This window comes from Cervus elaphus, chromosome 9 (genome assembly GCF_910594005.1).
Source record: "Cervus elaphus chromosome 9, mCerEla1.1, whole genome shotgun sequence".
In the NCBI taxonomy this organism is placed as follows: domain Eukaryota; kingdom Metazoa; phylum Chordata; class Mammalia; order Artiodactyla; family Cervidae; genus Cervus; species Cervus elaphus.
This window is the reverse complement of record NC_057823.1, coordinates 44208107-44233018: the sequence shown is the minus strand read 5'-3', so window position 1 is coordinate 44233018 and position 24912 is coordinate 44208107. Positions and strand designations below refer to the sequence as shown.

At 42.1% G+C, this 24912-nt stretch overlaps 2 non-coding genes and 1 pseudogene across 2 annotated transcripts; 1 reads left to right on the top strand and 2 right to left on the bottom strand.

Annotated features, from left to right (window-relative positions):
* The first annotated feature begins 763 nt into the window (after positions 1-763).
* Positions 764-23124, top strand: LOC122700016 (annotated as a pseudogene).
* On the bottom strand, positions 9503-9574 carry TRNAE-CUC. Its single transcript has one exon. It is a non-coding gene; the product is annotated as a tRNA-Glu (tRNA).
* Positions 9857-9962, bottom strand: TRNAL-CAA. The gene is made up of 2 exons: positions 9925-9962; positions 9857-9902 (listed from the first exon to the last, which is right to left on the bottom strand). It is a non-coding gene; the product is annotated as a tRNA-Leu (tRNA).
* Positions 23125-24912: the final 1788 nt, after the last annotated feature.

Here is a 24912-nt window from a genome sequence, read left to right as displayed (position 1 = left end):
CTATGAGCAAAGCTAGTAGAGGTGATGGAATTCCAGCTGAGCTATTTCAAACCCTAAAAGATGATGCTGTGAAAGTTCTGTACTCAATATGCCAGCAAATTTGGAAAACTCAGCAGTGCCCACAGGACTGGAAAAAGTCAGTTTTCATCCAATCCCAAAGAAGGGCAATGTCAAAGAATGTCCACCATCATACAATTGGGCTCAGCTCACATGCTAGCAAGGTAATGCTCAAAATCCTTCAAGTTAGGCTTCAACAGTACATGAACCATGAACTTCCAGATGTTCAACCTGGATTTAGAAAAGTCAGAGGAATCAGAGATTAAATTTCCAATATCCATTGGATCATAGAAAAAGCAAGAGTTCCAGAAAAACATCTACTTCTTCTTCATTGACTACGCTAAAGCTTTTGACTGTGTAGATCACAACAAACTGTGGAAAATACTTAAAGAGATGGGAATACCAGACTACTTTACCCGCTTCCTGAGAAATCTGTATGCAGATCAAGAAGCAAGTTAGAATTGGACACAGAACAATGGACTCATTCAAAATTGGGAAAGCAGTATGTCAAGGCTGTATATTGTCACCATGCTTGTTTATCTTATATGCAGATTACATCACGGAAAATGCCAGGCAGGATGAATCACAAGTTGAAATCAAGATTGCTGGGACCTGGTGTGATTCTGTCCTGCGTGACTGCTCATTCGAACAGTAGTCATTTAAGTCCGTCCAGCTTCTCTCCCACTTAAGTGTGTGTCGCCAACCCATGGAGGATTCAATGGAGATGAACATGAGCACCCTGAGGCCCTAGACTATCTTTTCAGTTGTGAACTAAAGGCTGATAGAGATTATCACGTCAAGGTGTATAATGATGAACATGAGCACCAGTTATCTTTAAGAATGGTCAGTTCAGGGGCTGGAGCAAAGGATGAATTATGCATTGTTGAAGCAGAGGCAATGAATTATGAAGGCAGTCCAATTAAAGTAACACTGGCAACTTTGAAAATGTCTATACAGCCAACAGCTTCCCTTGGGGGCTTTGAAATTATATCACCTGTGGTCTTACAGTTGAAGTGTGGTTCAGGGCCTGTGCCTATCAGTGGACAGCACTTAGTAGCTGTGGAGGAAGATGCAGAGTCAGAAGATGAAGAGGAGGAGGATGTGAAACTCCCAAGTATATCTGGAAAGTGTTCTGTGGTAGCAAGCTTCCCCAGAGAAAAGTAAAGATTGCTCTGATGAAGATGAAGAAGATGATGATGATGATGATTTTGATGACGAAGTTGAAGAAAAAGCTCCAGTAAAGAAATCTGTATGAGATACTCCAGTCAAAAATGCACAAAAGTTGAACCAGAATGGAAAAGACTCAAAACTGTCAACACCAAGATCAAAAGGGCAAGAATCCTTAAAAAAAAAAAAAAAAAAAACAGGAAAAAGCACCTAAAGCACTGAGAGGACCTAGCTCCGTAGAAGACATTAAAGCAAAAATGCAAGCAAGGATAGAAAAAGGTGGTTCCCTTCCCAAAGTGGAAGCCAAGTTTATCAATTATGTGAAGAATTGTTTCCAGATGACTGACCAGGAGGCTATTCAAGATCTCTGGCAGTGGAAGAAGTCTCTTTAAGAAAATAGTTTAAACAGTTTGTTAAAAAGTTTCCGTCTTATTTCATTTCTGTAACAGTTGATATCTGGCTGTCCTTTTTATAATGCAGAATGAGAACTTTCCCTATCAGGTCTGATAAATGTTATCCACGTTCCATTCCCAAGAATGTGTGGTCCAAAATGCCTCTTTAGTTTTTAAAGATGGAACTCCATCCTTTGCTTGGTTTTAAGTATGCATGCAATGTTATGATAGGAATAGCAGTAGTGGTGGTCAGACAGATGGAAATGGTGGGGAGACAAAAATATACACGTGAAATAAACTCAGTATCTTAATAATAATAATAAAAAAAAGATTGCTGGGAGAATATCAACAACCTCAGAAATGCAGATGATACCACCCTAACGGCAGAAAGTGAAGAGGAACTAAAGAGCCTCTTGATGAAGGTGAAAAAGGAGAGTGAAAAGGCTGGCTTAAAACTCAGCATTCAAAAAACTGACATCTTGGTTTCTGGTCCCATCACTTCATGACAAATAGACAGGGAAAAAATGCAAACAGTGACAGACTTTATTTTCTTGGGGTCGAAAATCACTGTGGATGGTGACTGCAGCCAAGAAATTAAAAGATGCTTGCTCCTTGGAAGAAAAGCTTTAACAAACTTAGACAGAATATGAAAAAGTAGAGACATCACTTTGCTGACAAAGGTCCATATAATCAAAGCTATGGTTTTTCCAGTAGTAATGTACTAATGTGAGAGTTGTACCATAAAGAAGGCTGAGCACCAAAGAATTGATACTTTTGAACTCTGTGCTGGAGAAGACTCTTGAGAGTCCCTTGGACTGCAAGATCAAACCAGTCAATCCTAAGGGAAATCAACCCTGAATATTTGTTGGAAATATTGATACTGAAGTATTTCCTATTCCTCCAATATTTAGCAGACTTAGCGATTAGACAACAACAATCCTATCAGAGGTTTCCCATAGATCCTGTGGACTCCAGGGCTGGGTAACCTCAGGCTAAGAAACTAACAGAGACAGTGCAGCCCCACCTATCAGCAGATAATCAGATTAAAGTTTTACTGAGCGGGACCCTGCCCACCAGAACAAGTTCCAGTTTTCCCCAGCACCAAGACTGATGGTGAAGATGAAGCTCCAATACTTTGGCCACCTGATGCAAGGAGCCGACTCATTAGAAAAGACCCTGTCGCTGGGAAAGATTGAAGGCGGGAGGAGAAGGGCATGACAGAGGATGAGATGGTTGGATGGCATCACCGACTTAATGGACATGAGTTTGAGCAAACTATGGGAGATGGTGCAGGACAGGGAAGCCTGGCCTGCTGCAGTCCATGGAGTCACGAAGAGTCAAGACTCAACCGAGCGACTAAACAACAGTCCCTCTCATCAGCCTCATCCACCAGAGGGCAGACAGAAGAGGCAAGAAGAACTACAATCCCGCAGCCTCCAGAATGAAAACCACAACCACAGAAAGTTAATTGAAATGAAAGTGCAGAGGACTATCTCCCAGATGAAAGAATAGCATAAAATCCCAGAAAAATAACTAAATGAAGTGGAGATAGGCAATCTTTCAGAAAAAGAATTCAAAATAATGATAGGGCCAGGGGGACCTAGGATCCAGGATGACCCAGGATCTTGGGGGAAAAAAATGGAGAAGGTGCCATAAATGTTTATCAAAGACCTAGAAGAACTAAAGAATAAACAGAGATGAACAATACACTAGAAGGAATCAATAGCATAATAACTAAGGCAGAAGAACAGATAAATAACCTAGAAGGCAGATGGTGGAAATCACTGCTGCAAAACAAAATATAGAAAAAAGAATGAAAAAAAATTTGTACTCTGGGACAACTTTAAAGGCCCCAATATTCACATTACAAAGGTCCCAGAAGAAGAAGAGAGAAAGAACTTGAGAAAATATTTGAAGAGAAAATAGTTGAAGATTTCCCTACCGTGGGAAAAGAAACAGTCAACAAAGTCCAGTAAGTGCAGAGTCCCAGACAGGATAAACCCACACATCAAGACACCCAGTAATCAAACTGAAAAAAATTAAAGACAAAGATAAAATGTTAAAAGCAACAAGGGAAACACAACAAATAACATACAAGGGAACTCTCATAAGATTATCTATTTGTAAATTTTTTGATGATAGCCATTCTGATCAGTGTGAAGCAGTACTTCATTGTAGTTTTGATTTGCATTCCTCTAATAATAAGCTATGTTGATCATTTTTTCATGTGTTTTTTAGCCACCTGGATGTCTTCTTTGGAGAAATATCTATTAAGGCCTTTTGCCTACTTTTTGTTCGGGTTCTTTGTTTTTCTCATGTTGAGCTGCATGAACTGCTTACATATTTTGGAGATCAATCCTTTGTCAGTTGCTCATTCGCAATTATTTCCTCCCATCTGGAGGCTTGTCTTTTCATCTTGTTTATGGTTTCCTTTGCTATCCGAAATCGTTTGAGTTTAGTTCAGTCAGTTCAGTTCAGTCACTCAGTTGTGTCCGACTCTTTGCGACCCCATGAATCGCAGCACGCCAGGCCTCCCTGTCCATCACCAACTCCTGGAGTTTACTCAGACTCATGCCCATGGAGTCGGTGATGCCATCCAGCCATCTCATCCTCTGTCGTCCCCTTCTCCTCCTTTCCCCAATCCCTCCCAGCATCAGGGTCTTTTCCAACGAGTCAACTCTTCGCACGAGGTGGCCAAAGTACTGGAGTTTCAGCTTCAGCATCTGTCCTTCCAATGAACACCCAGGACTGATCTCCTTCAGGATGGACTGGTTGGATCTCCTTGCAGTCCAAGGGACTCTCAAGAGTCTTTTCCAACACCACAGTTCAAAAGCATCAATTTTTCGGCGCTCAGCTTTCTTCACAGTCCAACTCTCACATCCATACATGACCACTGGAAAAACCATAGTCTTGACCAGATGGACCTTTGTTGGCAAAGTAATGTCTCTGCTTTTTAATATGCTATCTAGGTTGGTCATAACTTTCCTTCCAAGGAGTAAGCGTCTTTTAATTTCATGGCTGCAGTCACCATCCACAGTGATTTTGGAGCCCCCAAAAATGAAGTCTGACACTGTTTCCACTGTCTCCCCATCTATTTCCCATGAGGTGATGGGACCACACTTTACACGTTTCCCCATCTATTTGCCATGAAGTGATGGAACCAGATGCCATGATCTTAGTTTTCTGAATGTTGAGCTTTAAGCCAACTTTTTCACTCTCCTCTTTCACTTTCATCAAGAGGCTTTTTAGTTCCTCTTCACTTTCTGCCATAAGGGTGGTGTCATCTGCATATCTGAAGTTATTGATATTTCTCCTGGCAATCTTGATTCCAGTTTGTGCTTCTTCCAGCCCAGCGTTTCTCATGACGTACTCTGCATATAAGTTAAATAAGCAGGGTGACAATATACAGCCTTGACGTACTCCTTTTCCTGTTTGGAACCAGTCTGTTGATCCATGTCCAGTTCTAACTTTTGCTTCCTGACCTGCATACAGGTTTCACAAGAGGCAGGACAGGTGGTCTGGTATTCCCATCTCCTTCAGAATTCTCCACAGTTTATTGTGACCCACACAGTCGAAGGCTTTGGAGTAGTCAATAAAGCAGAAATAGATGTTTTTCTGGAACTCTCTTGCCCATTACTCTAGAAGGTGGGTCATAGAGGATCTTATGTGAAAATGTGTTCTGCCTATGTTTTCCTCTAAGAGTTTTATAGTATCCTTGTGTGCTCAGTCGCTTCAGTCGTGTCTAACTCTCTATGACTTTATGGACTGCACCCCACCAGGCTCCTCTGTCTGTGAGATTCTCCAGGCAAGAATACTGGAGTGAGTTGCCATGCCCTTCTCCAGGGGATCTTCCCAACCCAGGGATCAAACCCACACCTCCTGGGTCCTCTGAACTGCAAGCAGATTCTTTATTCACTGAGCCACCTGGGAAGCCATTTAGGTCTTTAATCAATTTTGAGTTTACCTTTGTATGGCGTTAGGGAGTATTCTCATTTCATTCTTTTTCATGTAGCTGTCCAGTCTTCCCAGTACCACTTTGTGAGGAGGCTGTCTTTTCTCCATTTTATATTCTTGCCTCCTTTGCCAAAGATAAGTTGCCCATAGGTGTGTAGGTTTATCTCTGGGCTTTCTGTCTTGTTCCATTGGTCTATATTTCTGTTTTTGTGTTAGTACCATACTGTCTTGATGACTGTGGTTTTGTGAAAGTGAAAGTCACTCAGTTGGGCCTGACTCTTTGTGACCCCATGAACTATAGTCCATGGAATTCTCCAGGCCAGAATACTGGAGTGGGAACCCAGGTCTCCTGCATTGCAGGCGGATTTTTTTACCAGCTGAGCCACAAGGGAAGCCCTTGTGGTAATTTTGTAGTACAGTCTGAAATAAGGAAGGTTGATTCCTCCAGCTTCATTCTTCTTTCTCAAGATTGCTTTGGCTATTCTGGGGTCTTTTATTTTACCATGCGAATTGTGACCTTTTTTGTTCTAGTTCTGTGAAAAAATGCCATTGACAATTTGATAAAAGGAAAGGAAAGTGAAGTGGCTCAGTCGTGTCTGACTCTTTGCAACCCCATGGACAGTAGCCTATCACGCTTCTCCGTCCATGGGATTTTCCAGGCAAGAGTATTGGAGTGGGTTACCATTTCCTTCTCCAGGGGATCTAATGACCCAGGGATCGAACCCAGGTCTCCCGCATTGTAGGCAGACGCTTTACTGGCTGAGCCACAATTTGAGAAGGACTACCTTAAATCTGGAGCAGGCAATGGCAACCCACTCCAGTACTCTTGCCTGGAAAATCCCATGGATGGAGGAGCCTGGTAGGCTGCAGTCCATGGGGTCACTAGGAGTCGGACACGACTGAGCGACTTCACTTTCATTTTCCACTTTCATGCATTGGAGAAGGAAATGACAACCCACTCCAGTGTTCTTGCCTGGAGAATCCCAGGGACGGGGGTGCCTGGCGGTCTGCCGTCTATGGGGTCCCACAGAGTCGGACACGACTGAAGCGACTTAGCAGCAGCAGCAGCAGCCTTAAATCTGTAGATTGATTTGAGTAATATTGTCATATTCACAATATTGGTTCTTCCGACCCAAGAACAAGATATATCTTCCGTCTGTTAATGTCTTTTATTCTTTTTTATCAGTGTCTTATAGTTTTCTGTATACAGCTCTTTTGTCTCCAGTTCAGTTCAGTCGCTCAGTTGTGTCCGACTCTGTGGGACCCCATGAACCACAACACGCCAGGCCTCCCTGTCCATCACCAACTCCCAGAGTCCACCCAAACCCAAGTCCATTGAGTCGCCTTAGGTAGGTTTATTCCTAGGTCTTTTATTATTTCACATGTGCATATTCTTCTAACTGCAACCACAACAAGATACAGAACTATTTCATCAACGCAAAGATATCCCTCTTGCTATGCCTCTTTAGTCACTTCTGCCCCACTCCCTACCTCCCAACATCTCCAAGCCCTATCAATCAGTAATCTGTTTTCTATCACTATAATTTTTCTTTTTTAAAATGTTATGTGAATGAAATCATGAAGTATGTGACCTTTTGATATTGACTTTTTCACTCAGCATAACTCCCTGAGGTATATCCAAGTTATATCCTGCATCAGTAGTTCATTTATTTTTAGTGCTGAGTAGTATTCTATGGTATGGTGGTACTACCACCTGTTTAACCATTCACCTGTTGAAGGGCATTTCAATTGTTCCCTGTTTTTTGGCTGTTATAAATAAGAGTGCTTTGAACATTTGTGTACAGGTTTTTGTGTAAATATCAGTTTTCATTGCCCTGGGATAAATGCCTAAGAATGTAATTGTTGGGTCATATAGTAACTGCATGTTTAGTTTCCTAAAAAAAAAAAAAAAAAAAATTGCTAGACTCTTTCTTAAATGGCTATACCATTTACATTCCCGCTAGCAATGAACAAGTGATCCAGTTTCTTGTCATCCTCACTAGCATTTGCTGTTATCACTGCTTTTTATTTTAGCTATTCTGAAAAGCTTGTGGTGATATCTCATTGTGATTTTCATTTGCACTTCAACAACACTGAACATCAATGTCTTGTCCTGCCATTGGCTCATTTTCTAATTGGATTGTTTACTTTTTTATCATGGAGTTTTGAGAGTTCTCTCTACCTCCTAGATATGAGCCCTTTGTCAGAGATGTGGTTTGCAAATATTTTTCTTCTGTTTGTAGCTTGTCTTTACATTGTCTTAAGGTCTTTTGCAGAATAAGTTTTTCATTTTGATGAGGTCCAATTTAATATTTTCCTACATGTCATTTTTTAAGAACTCTTCACTAAGCACTAGGTCTTAATGGTTTTCTCCTATGTTTTCTCATAAAGTTTTATAGTTTTAAGTGCTACATTTAAGTCTATGACTCATTTTGAATTGATTTTTGTATAACATGTGAGCAATTTTTCAAATAAATTGTATTATTCTTCTACTAATAAATTGTATATACTCATGGTAGAAAAATCAGCAAATGCCTGACATTAGGACAAAGAAAATTAAAAATTTTCATAATCCTACCAGTTATAGAAAATCAGTTACATTTAGTATATGTCTTCCCAGCTTTTTTCAATTCTTTACACACACACACACACACACACACACACACACACACAACATATATATATATACTTAGGTTCCTTCCAATTCCTTTTGAAGAGGAGGGAAAATTTCAAAATGAAACTTAAAGGTTAGATGAAATTTCATTCTCTTTCTTATTCATTCTTTGATTGGCCAGCTTTACAGATGAGAAAACTAAAGCTTAGAGAGAATAGACAGCTTGCCTTCTGAAAAGTCCAGTCAGGACTTGCACTCAGCTAAATCTGACCAGCAGTCATCATTTGCTATGCTATACTCCACACGATGCTGAATTACCAAAAGGAAAAAAAAAAGCCAACAGCTAGGAAAGAGAAAAGCAGAGGCAAAATTACTTGTTCAAGGGTAGTTTGGTAAGCCAAGCTGTAACTAATATGGAGGTAGGCTATATCCTAACAGCCTGGCCTGGAGGTCTAGAAAAGATACTCAGGGAGAAATGAATACTTTCAAAAACAACAAATTAAGCATAGAGGGTCAGAATATTATACAAATACTAAGAAGATAGAACTTAAATGTGGCTGAAGAGTTTTTATTATTAAAATAGATTATTTTCCACAGGAGTCACAACAGAAAAATGAGCAGTGGAAATTTCTAGAATAAAAAAATTTAAAAAGCAGCTATAAAAGATATTTTGGGAACAATTAGGGTAAATTCAAATGTGGACTGGCATCTGATGACAAGTTAATGTTGATTTTCTCAGGTGTGACATGGAGTAGTGTAATAATGTATGCAACTTTCAAACGGGTGGGAGACTGAGGAAGCTCTGATTATGTCTAGAAAGAAAGAGAAAATGTGGCAAAATATTAACTTATGTCGTATGTAGGTAGAAAGAACACGGTGTTCGTTATGTCATTATTTTACTTATTTCAGTTTACTTTCAAAATAGAAAGGAACGTGTTGGGGTGGGAAGAATTTCCTGACTCCTTTGTATAGTAAAACTTGCCTGAGTCGTGAGCAGTGAGCCCCCTCTAGGTGACATCGGTCATTCTAATATCATTTTGAGTATTCGGGGGACTTTTTTTTTTTTTTTTAATCCTGGGCATTGGAAGACCTGGCACTTGTGGCAGCATCAGAGTTTTCTTTTGGGATCAGTTAGTGCTGTCTGCCTTGTATTAAGGTATCGTTAAGTATAGGACAGTGATCCACAGACAGCCGGCACTCCTTAACCAGACTAATCCTCTCCTCTGGTAATTACGTTCTCCTGAACAGAAAGGTAGCCAATATTGTATTTTTGGCGTTAAGTTGAAACAACAACACAAAAAACCCCAATAAAAGTGCTTTCCCTGACCGGGAATCGAACCCGGGCCGCGGCGGTGAGAGCGCCGAATCCTAACCACTAGACCACCAGGGAACACATAAGAAAGCCCTCTACTGTAAGCTAGACTAACTGTATAAAATGTGACGTAAACTGAATTGCTCAATGCGGTTACTAGAACCTCCGGTATTCATACCGCCTCCTTCTTCCACCTGACCGGTTTCTCGGCCGCTGCAAAGCCGAAGAAAACAGATAATGAAGAACCGGAGCAACGTAAAGTCTGAATATGGCCGCTGTCTCAGAAACAGAAAACAAAAACTGCCAGCACTAACGGGAAATGTTCTTGGATACGTTCGCGAAAAGTTGCAAAAACACGCCTGTCAGAAGTGGGATTCGAACCCACGCCTCCATTCGGAGACCAGAATGCCCTCGGGGAAGGTACACACCTTGAGTCTGGCGCCTTAGACCACTCGGCCATCCTGACACGCTGAAAAGAACTTGTTCTGGAACGGCCTGCTTTCTGCGACAGCCTGCTGCGTTGCCCCGCCTCACTGCGCAGGCTGTCGGCGGATCCACCAGGTCAGGGCGGAGGAGAACCTTGCGCTGGGCGCCTGCGGCTGCCTGCGAAAGAACTCTTGGAGAATGCCGGGTTTGAGTTCCTGACGACTGCCTAGCCTCTCCGGTTGGCAGGAAAATCGAGTCAAGAAGCAAGGACAATCCCGCTAGAAAACCAGAGGGTTTAGTGACCATCCGACCCAGCAAAGGAAGGAAACTACAGTAGCAAAAGCAAAAAGAAAGTGCCAGGTTTCTGCCCATCGGGCGACCCGCCACTGCCAGATCCCAGGCTCCCGCCGCACGTGCCTGGCCCTACCTGGGGAAAACTGGCTTGTTGAGTGAATACAAGGAAAGTGTATGGAAATAGCTTGCCACAGAGGAAGCAACAGTGATTGCCGTTGTTTCCAAATTATTAGGGCTTTCTGCCTTATTGTCTTTGGCATACCCATCCTGTTAAGACCCACACCTCCTCCTCTACCAAGTCACCCAGTCCTGGCTAGAGATAATGGAGGGCTATCAGTGTTAAAGAAGAACGTTACTCGTTCTTGACACTCCTTAAAGCACTGTAAGGAAGACTTTATTAAATGGGTGGTGTGGGGGATAGCAATCAAGATATGTATGGCTACTACTGCACCAGGGTCTTGCAGTAGGAGAGGTGAGATTGAATTCAACTCTGAGTACAACAAGCAAGACTGGAAATTTATAGCCAAAGAGAGAGGTAGGGTGCATTCAGTGGATGAAAAATTACTAAGGGCGCGGCGGTGGGGGGGCGGGCGGGGGGTGGGGGGAGGATTCTGTCCAAAAGGATATCTAACTGGGTTCTTGCTGAAGGTAGACCAGGATATTAGATATCACCTGGTAGAGGACCAGGAACCCCATTATATATTCAGAGTGATAATATATCAAGGATGGGGTATTCTGGTGAAACATACTGAGCAGGATTTCTGCTAAAATTGAATGTTATAGAGACAAGCTTGAAAGTCCAAAGTCAGGCCTAGTTGAAAAAGATTTCAGGGGGAACAGTTTTAACAAAAGAGAGCAAAGATAGCAAGTGTGCTTTGGCATCAACTGGGAAGTCCCGCTTCTTGTGCTCCAGACCACATACCATTCAATCACTCATTCATTCATTTATTCACTGAGTCTTAATCGATATGTTTTTGTTGTTCAGTCTATCAGTCCTGTCCCACTCGTTGCGGCCCGTGGACTGCAGCACGGCCAGACTTCCTTCCCTGTCCTTCACCGTCTCCTGCAGCTTGCTCGAACTCCTGTACATTGAGTCGGTGATGCCATCCAACCATCTCGTCCTCTGTCATCCCCTTCTCCTACTGCCTTCAATCTTTCCCAGCATCTGGGTCTTTTCTAATGAGTCAGTTCTTTGCATCAGGTGGCCAAAGTATTGGAGCTTCAGTTTCAGCATCAGTCCTTCCAATGAATATTCAGGATTGATTTCCTTTAGGTTTGATCTCCTTGCAGTCCAAGGGGCTCTCGAGAGTCTTCTCCAACATCACAGTTCAAAAGCATGAATTCTTTGGCGCTTAGCTTTCCTTATGGTTCAACCCTCACATCCATCCATACACTACTGGAAAAACCATAGCTTTGACTAGATGGTCCTTTGTGGGAAATTGATACAGCAGTGAACAAAGAGGAGGTCCCTACCCTGGCAAACTGACTGCTAGTGAAGGGGATAGTCAGCCCAAAGGAACATGCAAGCTGTGAGGACAAAACAAAAGCAGAGCAATGACATGGTGCAGGTCTATTTTTAGACTGTGATTGTCAAGTAAGATCTCACTGCCTTTTTCTAAAAATAATTTTCAAAAAGTAAAACACATGATTCCAAGCAAATATATGAGTGATGCATGTAGCAAGATTTTACTCAACTCATTAATGAGGGTCTCTGTATGATGTTATAACCAATTCAAAGCAGATTTCGAAGAGTTTTTTTTTTTTTAATAGTCAGACAAGGGAATTTGAAAAGAGATTGCTAACAGATGTGAGATGGGTTAATTTATCAAGGGTATGATATTTAAGGTATGGTTTCTACCTTGGGTTTTTTGTTTTTTTTACCAGAAATAAATCAGGTGCCTCTCTTCACAAATTTTATTTGTGTTGTGATACATAGGAATCTTTGGCCTTGCTCCCACACAGAAACACTTTGCATCACTGTCGATTTTCTACAGGTTAATTTCTACCCATACAGAACTCTAAAATAGTCAATAGAAGCCAGTCAAAGGTGCACATGGAATCAGATAATCCCCAAAGAAGTGCTAGAGAATGCCAAGCCTTCCACTGTAAGGGTAACTTGTGTCCAAGAGAATCAGAGCCGAACAGCAGTGAAAGCTGTAAGAACACATTTTATCCAAGAACTATTGTAGTAGGAGAAAAGAGACCTTATATAATAGAACTGGGCTCAATTCCAAATACAGCAAGGAACAGTGGGGATTTATAGCTAAGGAGCAGGGTGGGGTCGGTGGATGGAAAAATCACTGTGAGGAGACATCAAGAGTAGAGAGATTCTTGCTAAACTGATTTAATAAGATTTCTGCTGAAGGCAGGCCAGGGTCATCATATATTACCTAGAAGATGGGGAGGGGGATGAGGAATTTGTTTAGCTGTGGGAGGGTGATCAGATATTAAAGGTAAGGAGATTTTTACTAGAATCCTAACAGGATTCTTATTAAAATTAGACCATACAAGGCAGAGCCTGGGAAGCCCAAGATCAAGGTTTAGTTGAAAAGAGGGCTCAGAGGAGCCTGGCTAAATTTTGGTCCAAGTGGGAATTTTTGTCACTAATAATATCTTTTCTATTTCCAAGTTTTAGATAATCTTTTCTTTCACGTTGGAGCCTTCACTGAAGGGAGGACATAAGCACTGAGAGAAGGGGGGGATGTTTTCCACAACCCTGACAATAATATTCTAATTTCTCTGGTGGTCTATTTGGCCTTCAGGGATTTCTGGCCAGTCTGACCTTACCTCACAGTCTCTCATGTACACCAGTGAGCTAGCTGAATTTTCCTCAACATGCTTAATCAGCCTTCATTCCTTCTAGCTCACCCAGAAAGTCCTGAGAGCCTGGAGGGTAAAGACCATGGATGCAGCAGAGAAGAAAACAAAATATTTATCTGTGCTTGAGAAGCTCACATTCCAGGAAAGAAGGATGGAAAGTAAACAAAATAATTATATGTGGGGGAGTAATAAGTACTATGAAGAAAAATAGAGAAAGAAGGGTAGAGGGAGAGGTAGGTGGTTCAGAAGGTCTCCCAGGATGTGGCTTTTGAGTAGACTGTCAGTGAACGACCAGATAGAATATCTGTGGGGAGAGAGAAGAGCATATGCAAAGTCCAGCAAAGAATGCAAAACAGACAGCGTGGCTGGGACTGCTTGGTTCCAGCCTGTATATTGAGACACTGAGTGAAGAGGAGAGCTGACGTTGGTAAGATATGGCCTGCATGGAGAGTAGATGGGAGAGCACAAGAATGAAGCAGAGAGAACAGTTGAGAGGCTACTGCAAGTTCCCTTGGACAGACCAGGGTCAGCAGGCCAGATGGTGATAGGCAGTCAAATTCTGGATCTATTTTGAAGGTGGAGTCAATAAGATTTATTGATGCACAAGAAGGAAAGAAGTGGCATGTAATTAGAGGTGTTTGGGCCTGAGCAATTGGCCAGTAGGGAAACCAGGGAGGAGGCAGATTGTGAAGGGAGAATATGGTTTTTGATCTTCAGGTTTAAGATGCCTATTAGAGGTGTCAAGTAGATAGATACAAGCATCTGAAGTACTGTGGGAGATATAAAGGTGGAAACTCATTAGCCAATAAATTGTACTTATCTGTATCCCTGCCATAAAACAGGGAATTCCCTGGCAGTCCAGTGGTTAGGACTACATGCTCCCACTTCAGGGAACACGGTTTGGATCCCTGGTCAGGGAACTAAGATACTGTGTGTGCAAAGGGCAAAAGAAAAAAAAAAAAAGCCATAAAACAGAATGAGCTCACTTGGAAAGTGAGGCCAAAGACTGAGCCCTGGGACATTCTACTAAGTTGAGAAAGAAGAGGAAACTGCATAGAAGGCTGAGAAAGAATGGCCAGTGAGAAAGAAAGAAAAAGAGGAGACTGTGGTTTGTAGAAGCCGCATGGAGAAAGAAGGTAGAGGAGAAAAAAAGTGATCGAAAGTCCAATGCTGCCAAGGGGAGTAAGTTGAGAATGCAGTGGGTCAGGGTTCTGGTGAGGTTGGGGGAGAGACTGGAGATGGTGACAGGACATACCGATGCCTTTTGGGAGATGTTCTACCTGAAAGGGGATCGGCAATATGGAATGCTAGCGGCAGGAAACCACAGAATCAAGGTTTCGATTTATTTCATGGTGTGACATTACATGGCATGTTGTATTAATGGCAATGATCCAGTGTTGTTTCTCTCCTCAGCATTTCTTTGGACACCTCTGGCCATGTGGTGAGGCCTACTTCCCCAGGGTTTGGTTTTTTTAAAAAACTGAGGAGAAATAGAAGTAACATAAAATTAACTATTCAAAGTAGCATTTAATACATTCACAATGTTGTGCAACCACTATCTCTGTTTAAGTTCCAAAATATTTCCATCATTCCAAAAGGATACTTTGTACCTGTTAAGCAGTTACTCCCTGTTTTAGTCAGCTTGGGCTCCTGTAATAAAACACTGAAGACTATGTGACATAATAAAAATTTATGTTCTTATGCTTCTGAGGGCCCCACTCTTATGAAAGGGAAAGTGAAACTGAAGTTGCTCAGTCATGTCCAACTCTTTGCGACCCCATGGATTGTATGTAGCCTACCAGGCTTCTCCATTCATGGGATTTTCCAGGGAAGGGTACTGGAGTGGGTTGCCATTTCCTTCTCCAGAGTATCTTCCTGACCCAGAGATTGAACGTGGGTTTCCTGCATTGCGACCAGACGCTTTACCCTCTAAGCCATCAGGGAAGTTTTTGCACTGTTATGATGTTGTCTAAATCTAATTAGCTCTCAAAGGCCCCATCTTAAAATATCATCACATTGGGGAGTAGGGGTTCAACATGCAAATTTGGGATTGCACAATTCAGTCCTCAGCATTCCCTATTCCTCCCTTCATCTAGCCCCTGGCAATCACCAATCTGCTTTGTATCTCTGTGAATTTACCTCTTCTGATTATTTCATGTAAATTGAATTTATATATGATCATATTATATATGATCTTTCATGCAGGGTTTCTTTCACTGAGCACACACACCAAGGAAGTATGCACCCATATTGGAACATATGTCAGTACTTCATTCCTTTTTATGGCTGAATATATTTCATTGTATGGATAGATCACAATTTGTCCATTGCCAGACATTTGAGCAATGTTTGCCTTTGTGAATGTGCTCCCATAAACTTGTGTGTACACATGCTTAAGTACTTATTATCAACTCTTTGGCTAAATACCTAAGAATAGAATTGCTGAGTCATTGGTAATTCTGTTTTCCACATTGGAATCTGTTTTCCACAGTTGTTGAACAATTTACATTCCCACTGGCCACATATGGGGGTTCCAATTTCTCCTATATTCCCCTTGCCTTTTTAAAAGTATGGCCACTCTTACTGGGTATGAAGTGGTTCTTCCTATGGTTTTGATTTGCATTTCCATAAAGATTAATATGGGCTTCCCTGGTAACTTAGCTGGGAAAGAATCTGCCTGTGATGCAGGAGGCCCTTGTTTGATTCCCGGGTTGGAAAGATCTGCTGGAGAAGGGATAGGCAACCCACTCCAATATTTTCAGGCTTCCCTGGTGGCCCAGCTGGTAAAGAATCCACATGTAATGTGAGAGACATGGGTTCAATCCCTGGGTTGGGAAGATCCCCTGGAAAAAAGAAAGGCTACCTACTCTAGTATTCTGGCCTGGAAAATTCCACAGACTGTAGTCAGGTTGCAAAGAGTCAGACACCACTGAGTGACTTTCAAAGATTAATGTATTTTCATGTGCTTGTTTTTCACTAGTATGTCTTCTTTGGAGAAATGTGTATTCCTTTGTCCATTTTAAAAATTGAGTTGTTTGTCTTTTTGTTATTCAGTTGTAAGAGTTCTCTGTGTATTCTGGATACTAGACCTTTATTATCTATATGACTTGCAAGTTTTTTTTTCCCCATTCTGTAGGTTGTCTTTTCATTTTTTAAAAAAGGATTTATTTTATTTTCTGCACATGGGCTTTCTCTAGTTGTGGTGAGCAAGAAGTATTCTTCATTGTGGTTAGTGGAATTCTCATTGCCATGGCTTCTCTTGTTGCTGAGCACAGGCTCCAGGTACAGAGGTTTCAGTAGCTGCAGTGTGTGACCTCAGTAGTTGCAGGTCACAGGCTCCAGAGTGTGGGCTCAGCAGTGTGGCACATGGGCCTAGCTGCTATATGGCACAGGATCTTTCCAGACCAAGACTCAAACCAGTGTCCCCTGCATTATAAGGTGGATTCTTAACCACTGGACCACCAGGGAAGCCCTGTCTTTTCATTCTTCATAAGGTCCCTGATTCACACATTTTTTCATTTTGATTACAAGTAATTTTTCTGTTCTTTTGTTGCTCATGGTTTTGGTACCTTAAGAATCCACTGCCAAATCTGAGGTCATAGAGAGTTATCCCTAGTTTTTTCCTAATAGTTTCATTATTTTATCTCATATTTATGTTGTTGATCTATTTTAAGTTAATTTTGGTGTGTATGAGGTAGGGGATTCAACTTCATTCACTGCACGTGGATGTCTAGCTGTATTAATACCATTTGTTTAAGAGACTATTCTTTCCCCATAGTTCAAAATTGATTGACCCTAGATAGATGGGCTTATTTCTGGTGTCTCAGTTCCATTCCAGCAGTCTATATGTCTTCCTTTATTCTAGTACCCCTCTGCTTTGATGACCTTTACTATATTTTTATAATAAGTTTTGAAATCAGGGAGCATGAGTCCTTCAATTTTGTTCTTTTTCTTCAAGAGTGTTGAGGTTATTCCAGGGCTCTTGTAATTATAGATACATTTGAGAACTGGCTTTTCTATTTCTGAAAAAAAAAAAGAGAAAAAAGAAAAGAAAAGAAATTTTGTTACAGATTACATCACTAAGGGTGGTTTTGACTCTTAACAATACTGTATTCCAGGCAATGAATATGAGGTATCATTCCATTTATTTAAGCCTTTAATTTTTTTCAGCAATGTTTTATAGTTTTCAATGTAAAAAGTCTTTCACCTTTCTAGTTAAATTTATGTAAAAGTATTTTATTCTTTGGGGGTTATTGTAAATGGTATTGCTGGTATATAGAAATGCAACTGAATTTTGTGTGTTTTTATCTTGTATTCTACAATTTTGCCAAACTAAACTTATTTATTAGCTCTAATAGTGTCTCTTTCTCTGTGTGTGTATTCTTTGGGATTTTTAACATACAGGATCATGTCATATGTAATGACAGCAAGTTTTACTTTCCAATTTGGATGCCTTCTATTTCTCTGTCTTGCCCAATTGCTTCGGCAAGAATTTTTAGCACAATATTGAATAGTAATGGTGAGAATGGACATTTCGTCTTGTTTCTGATATAACAGGGAAGGTTTTCAGTCTTTCCACATTGGTTATGTTCTTAGTTGTGGGATTTTCATATATGCCTTTGATCATGTCAAGAAAGTTCCCTTACATTGTTTTTAAATGCATAAGACAAAATATATGGGGTTACAAAGGAAACTAATTATGTTGGAATTGTTATAAAAATGCTAAAATTAATTTGTGGTATAGTAATATGTGTGCTTATTTATTAACACATTAAATAACAAGATACAGAGCATTTTGAGTTAGTGATAAGTATAAATGACATTCTGAAATACCTGCAACTGTAATGTGGTATGAAAGTATCTATGATTTTTACTCATGACAGTAGGTCCTACTGTGGTTTGCTGTCTCCATTGTTAATGGAAGGAGATGCTCAATTTTAGCCAGAGTTTATTGAAGATAGATATATAAACTGTTTCCCTTTAAAACTCATAGGTGTCTGAATTCTCTCCACTGGAATCTCAGCTTAAGAATCCCTAAAGTTGTGAGAAAATTGGTGATAGAAAAGAGGGACATGGCTGGGATGGAGGTGTAGGGAAGTGGCAAGCTGTTGTGCCCAGGAAAGGGTTGGGCTCACATTTCCATATAAATGCTACAAGGACAGTAGCAAAGACTTCTTGCCAAATGATTAAGTCTGAAGGAAAGGGGACAGGGACATAAGGGTGTGTGCCCAGGGAATGGCTACAATGGTAGAACCTGGACTGTAAGCTGGGCAAAGAGAAGAGGGAGGATAGAGGTGGAGTGGGTCAGTGACAAGATGTTGGCTGGAGTTCCAGTAGGGTCAAGAGTGGACCAGGAGTGAACTAGAAAGAGAGGTGGTGTTAGAGCAAGATACTTGAAATACCTAGAATACCTTCTGAGAGCAGCTGAAATATTACCAGGTAGAAAGAAGACAAATTTTTTAGGGCTGTCTGGGCAGGACTAAGAAAAGCTATAAAGTTATTTGGCTAAATTCTGCATTGGCAGGTGGGTTCTTAACCACTAGCACCACCTGGGAAGCCCAATATGTTTATTAAAGGACAAATAAAAATGTGCTACTTGAAGTCCTGGAGGCTCAGTGGTAAGGAATCTGCCTGCCAATACAGGAGACACAGGCCAGGAAGATCTCCTGGAGAAGGAAATGGCAACCCACTCCAGTATGCTTGCCTGGGAAATCCCATGGACAGAGGAGACTGGCAGGCTACAGTCCATGGGGTCACAAAAGAGCAACTCAAAAGCTTGATGCATAAGGATCTTGAGATAGACAAACTGAACTGTAAATCTACAGTTATTTAGACTTTAGACTACTAGGAGATTTTACCTTGGAGAAGTGTTTTATCAATGACATTGTTTATGATTGACAGGGTATAATTGTAATTAAAAAGCACTGATTTATTTGGTTTTATTTTTGCATTCAAGTTCTTTATGGCTCTGGTTCTAGCTTCACTGGGCTGCATTCTTGCTGTTTGACCTCCTAGAAGTAGATACACAAATATAAGATAACAATGCCATGGGACTTACGGGGTCTTCTTACCTTGTTGTGGGGAGCTGGGTTAAGTGGAGCTGATTGGCAGAGCAAGAATTGGGGGCAGGCTAAGGAGGAGGTGGTGCAAGCATAGGGCAGGGTAGGATTTATATGGGGGTGGAGGATGGAACAATAATGAAGGGTCAGAGTCATCTGATTTAGAGGGGGTCTTTTCTTCCTGATCTTGGAACTTTGTCTCCTTAATGCTTTAGGGTCTTTCCCTCAAGCTTCCCAGTTGTTCCTCTGCTCTCCTTTGACATTTCTTTCCCATATCCTGCCCACCCCTTAGACAAGATTTTCCCAAGATAAACTGAGCTTTAATGTATCAGCAAGGCCCAGACCTTCAGCTAGTAATGGCTTTGGAGATCCTGGAGCACTCACCACTATCACATCTGCTATCTCCTAGGCCCCAGTATAAGGTGTAGGCAGGGAGTAGGGGACTCAGTGGGCTTCCCTGGTGGTTCAGTGATAAAGAACCCACCTGCTAATGTAGGAGATGAGGGAGACGCACATTTGATCTCTGAGTCGGGAAGATCCCCTGGAGAAGGAAATAGCAACCCACTCCAGTATTCTTGCCTGGAAAACCCCATGGACAGAGGAGCCTGGCAGGCTACTGTCCATAGGGTCACAAAGTGTTGGACATGACTTAGCAATGGAAAAACAAAGGGGACTCAGTAAGTCTAGATGCTCAGGTTACAAAGAGAGTCTTATAATAACTTCTAAAAAGCCTCCCACAGTGCTCTGCCATCTCTCCTCCTCTCTCCATGTTGTACTACAGTGGGGTACATGGCAAGCGAATGTTTGCTACAAGCCATTCCCCATAAGCAACAGCCCCCCCACCCCATGTCATTGTTCATTCTGTCGTCATGATCTTAGAGTGTACCAAGAAAATACAGACTTATTTTTAAGTCTCAGTGGAGATGTAACCCACCTCATTTGTTTCCAAAAATTTTCATGAATGCTCCTTGAACACCATTCACTTCTTGCTGCCAAGCAGCTTTCGGATCCTATCTGCTTTTTCCAGTGTTTACAAGGAACTCGTTTTGCCTTCTTAGTCTGAAATTAATGTCTTCAGAATATCAAGACTTTAACTAATTATCTTGAAATAGTCATCTCAACAGATGCTGTAGCCAGACTTGTGTTTTCCCAGTGGAGAGGGCTGAGGAGCAAGCATTTTGTTTTAGACATCATGCTGGGTGTCTGTACAACCCAGGGAAAGGGTTGGAATAAACAGAGACAGGCCTTACAACTAAATTTTTTCTCAACACATATCCTCACCTACCAAAGATACTTCTCACATTATTTTACTCCTGGGGTTATTAGCAGGTTACCTCTCTTCCTCATTTACCAGCCCTTTTAGAGAAATAGGGCTTTACATTTTCGGCCCAAATGTAAAACTTTCTCAGTACAGAGAAAAAAAGATGAAAGACAGACAAGAAAAAGGTGAAAAGACAGAAAGAAAAAGGGGGCAAGAATAAGCTGAGGGCCAGAAAGGAAGGAAAATGGGTAATTAGAAGTAAAACAGAAGTGACAGTAAGTGGAGAGAATAAAATAGGAATAAGAGGACAGAGATGAGAGAGAAAGAATAAACCCATGACGTGAAGTAGGAGAGAAAAGCAAAAGGGAATTCTAAATGGAGAGTCCTAACTTGCCAGGAAACAGTAGAAACATGTAGGGGGCCTGTCCAGGGGAGGGGAAAGACTCTTCTTTACCCTTCAGTCCTAATTTTAGGCTCCTCTTCTAAGTAAGCTTGACTTGGATGGCTAGTGTTTTATCAGTACCCTCTACTTGCCATTCTGGCTTCTTCATCTCTCATCTACATTTGAATACACAAGTGCATCCTGGTATAGAGGATGAAGATAACTAAGAGGGATGAAGATAACTAGAGGGAGCCCCTCTAGGGATGGAGAGGAGGAGACAGGACATTTCCTCTACTAGAGGAACCCTATCTTTATCTGAGCTTTCCTCACCCATCACATCCACCCCACAAAGCAGCATATAAGACGCAAAGATTTTCCTTTTATTTCCATCTTCATCAGGGGGAGAGGTATAAGGTTGGTCCACGTGCCTGGGTTCTAACCTCACGTTTGCTTGGAACTTTTCCCGAGTCCATGACATTTTTGCCTGATTTTCAAATGTTTCTTCCTTTCCTGGTATTTACTCTGGAAACACCTTCATTTCTTCAGCAACACACCAAAGGTCTAGGTGCACGTATCTCTGCTACAGCCTGGATGATAAGCTAGCTATGTCTGTAAATCCACGATTTTCCGCAAGCATTCGGCAACGGGGCCTGTCCTAGGGGGACCCCAAGCGGAGCCCACTCCTTCGGACTAGCATGGACAGCGCGCGGGCCACCCGCCGGCCACGCATCAGGAAGGAGGTGGTGCGGGCACGAAGCGCAACTCTCGAGGACAGGAACGACCGGAGGGTGGAGCCGATCTCAGCAGTCGCGGTTGTCCGGCGCTCGCCTCGTAGGTCCGCACCCTCCTGACTTAGTCGGGTCACCTCACGCGCGATCTGGTTGAAAAGATCCCGCTCCACCACCTGCAGTATCACCACGGCGTCCCTGGATAGGGGCTGCTTCAGCACCTGCACCACAATGTCTCCCCGCGACCGGCGATGTGGGCGTTGTGTGTTCCGCGGCGCTCCCTGCCGCAGCGGCGGAAAGCACCCGTGCTGCTGCAATATTCCAGAGGATAAGTCTCCCGGGTGCCAGCTTCCTTCCCGTTCATGTCCTCAGCCCTCCTGGGCTGCGACCTGAGTTTCCAGATAGCAGGCTGGTTTCTTATGAATCGTCCCGCCCCGCCCACTTGCCGTCACAGAAGATAGAGGCGGGCCACTCTCTGGTGTGATTGGGCTCAGGACAAAGGCACCGCCCACTGATGATCAAGAAGACAAATGGATAGAGCTCCTGGAGAAGCTAATTGGCTGAAGAAAACAGATACCAGACGCTGATTGGATGAGAGAGAGACAAAGGGTGGGGTGTAGGACTCTAGCAAAGACTTGGGGCCTGAATAGGCTAATAGTGTCGGTGGGTCTCCTGAAATTTAGAGCATAAACTTCCTGTGGAGTGCTCCTTCTCCGCTTTATTATTATTATTTTTAAAGTTTATTTATTTATAACTGCGTTGGGTCTCGGAGAAGGCAATAGCACCCCACTCCAGTAGTCTTGCCTGGAAAATCCCATGGATGGAGGAGCCTGGTAGGCTGCAGTCCATGGGGTCGCTAAGAGTCGGACACGACTGAGCGACTTCACTTTCACTTTTCACTTTCACACCACATTGGAGAAGGAAATGGCAACCCACTCCAGTGTTCTTGCCTGCAGAATCCCAGGGACGGGGGAGCCTGGTGGGCTGCCGTCTATGGGATCACACAGAGTCAGACACAACTGAAGTGACTTAGCAGCAGCAGCAGCAGCGTTGGGTCTTAGTTGCTTGTGCAGGCTTCTCTCTGGTTGAAGGATGTGGGCTCAGTTGCTCTGAGACATGTGGGATCCTAGTTCCCTGACAAGGGATGGAACCCACATCCCCTACAATGGAAGGTGGATTCTTAACCACTGGACCACCAGGGAAGTCTCCCTTCTCCACTTTGAGTCAGGATTTCAGATCAAGGCTGTAGCATTTGGCTCTCCTTGAACCAGGGAAGTGGAAAGTGATTTTTCTATTTAGAAAGAAGATATTGAGAACTCAGAGGGTACAATAATAATATCAGATAGAGCTTTTCCCAAAGCAGGAGATAAAAAGGAAGTCATGGTGCCATCTAGAATCCAGAAAAAATAAATGCCATGAGGATAAATGTAATGTCTCCCCACATGAACCCCTAAGCCTCCTCACAAGTTCTTCATGGGGAGACTTAGGAATTTAACATGAAAAAAGCAACTGGCAGTTTCAAGAGGCTGTAAAGTAACTCAACAGAGCTAAAGCAACAAAAAGCTCAAATATAATCATACTTTTTGAAATGGGGTGATAAAATGGAATTCTTAGATTGAGCTAAATACTGAAGGCAGATTGGGCTAAGAACTAAAGGCAGAGAAGAAATATAAAGAATCCCCTCTTCCCATCCATGCCAAAGTAGTTAGTGCTTATCTTCAGTACCTACAAAGGAGGGTGACTATTGAGAGGGTTGGCTCATCCCTTACTTCAGTGATGTAAGAAATTGAAGAGAGATTGAGAGGGGAAAAAAAGGATTTGTTTGGAGAAGGTTATGGAGGGTTAAGGGGTTTAGAGCTTTGTAATTTTGAACCATATCAGACTGAGAGAACCAAGAGTGTGCCTGAGTCTCAAGTCAAGTAAGGGACTTTTTGTTATTATTATCTAAGAGTAACCAAGAATTATTAAACTTGTTTGTAATTTCATCCATGGGAAAGAGAAAATAGTGTTTTGCAGATGTCTACTAAGGGACCATGAAAGGAAAGAAAAGATTTTTTTTTTTTTCCTGTTTGTCCCCTGTGGAGTCCTGTTCTTTGGATTAATGAAGGATCTTTATTAATTAGCAAAGTATCTGGAATATATGAGTGATCTTTCCTCCAACCTTATATTAGGCAGACAAATACCATGTTGAGTCATTGGTATCATAATTCAAGAGTATGAGATAAGCAGGACATACTGGATTCATCCTAAAGGGTAGTTTATGATTGGATACCGTGTCATTTTGACTGTCTAAGCTGCAGAGGAGAAGCCTGGGATAGCCAACAATCTCATATACCGACAACAAACACACAAGCAAATAATTTCAGAGAACTAGAAGTGCTGTGAAGGAAATAGACAAAGTGGGCAGAGAATGACAAAAAGGATCTGAGTAGGTGATCTTGGAGCTGAGATTTACATAATAAGAAGGAAAACAACCACATGAAGAGATGGAGAGTGGGTATTCCAGAGAGAAGCGACTCTCTCCAGCGTGTTTGGTACATTTGAGAAATAGTAAAAAAAATTTTAAAAAAAGTAAGACTAGTAGGACAGAGTAGACAAAGTGAGGAAAGGTGGGGGAGGCCAGAGAAACAGCCAAAGGTCAGACCACACAGGGCTTGATGTCATAGTAAGGATTTTGGATTGCACTGGTGACCATGAAATGTTTTAAGCAGGAGATTTCCTCCTTCCTGTCTTGTGCGGGTAAGAGCAGAACGAAGCAAATCAATCTAGCAAACACTCTGTAGATGTGATTGTTATAGGATATTGAGATGGAGAGATTATTTGGATTATCTTTGTTATTTTTGTTCAGTTGCTAAGTTGATTCCAGCTCTTTGCTGGACTGCAGCACGCCAGGCCTCCCTGTCCTTCACTATTTCCTGGAGTTTGCCCAAGTTCAGGTCCATTGAATTGGTGATGCCATCCAATCATCTCATCCTCTGTGCCTTCTTCTCCTGCCCTCAATCTTTCCCAGCATCAGGGTCTTTTCCAATGAGTCGGCTCTTCACATCACGTGGCCAAAGTATTGGAGTTTCAGCATCAGTGCTTCCAATGGGTATTCAGGGTTGATTTCTTTTAGGATTGACTGGTTTGATCTCCTTGCAGTCCAAGGGACTCTCAAGAGTCTTCTCCAACACCACAGTTTGAAAGCATCAATTCATCTGCACATATCCTTCTTTATGGTCCTACTCTTACATCCTTACATGACTACTGGAAAGACCATAGCCTTGACTATACGGACCTTTGTCAGGAAAGTGATGTCTTGGCATTTCAATGTGCTGTCTAGGTTTGTCATAGCCTTCCTTCCAAGAAGAAAGCATCTTCTGATTTCATGACTGTAGTCACCATCTGCAGTGAATTTTGAGCCTAAGAAGAGAAAATCTGTTACGGCTTCCACTTTTTCTCATTCT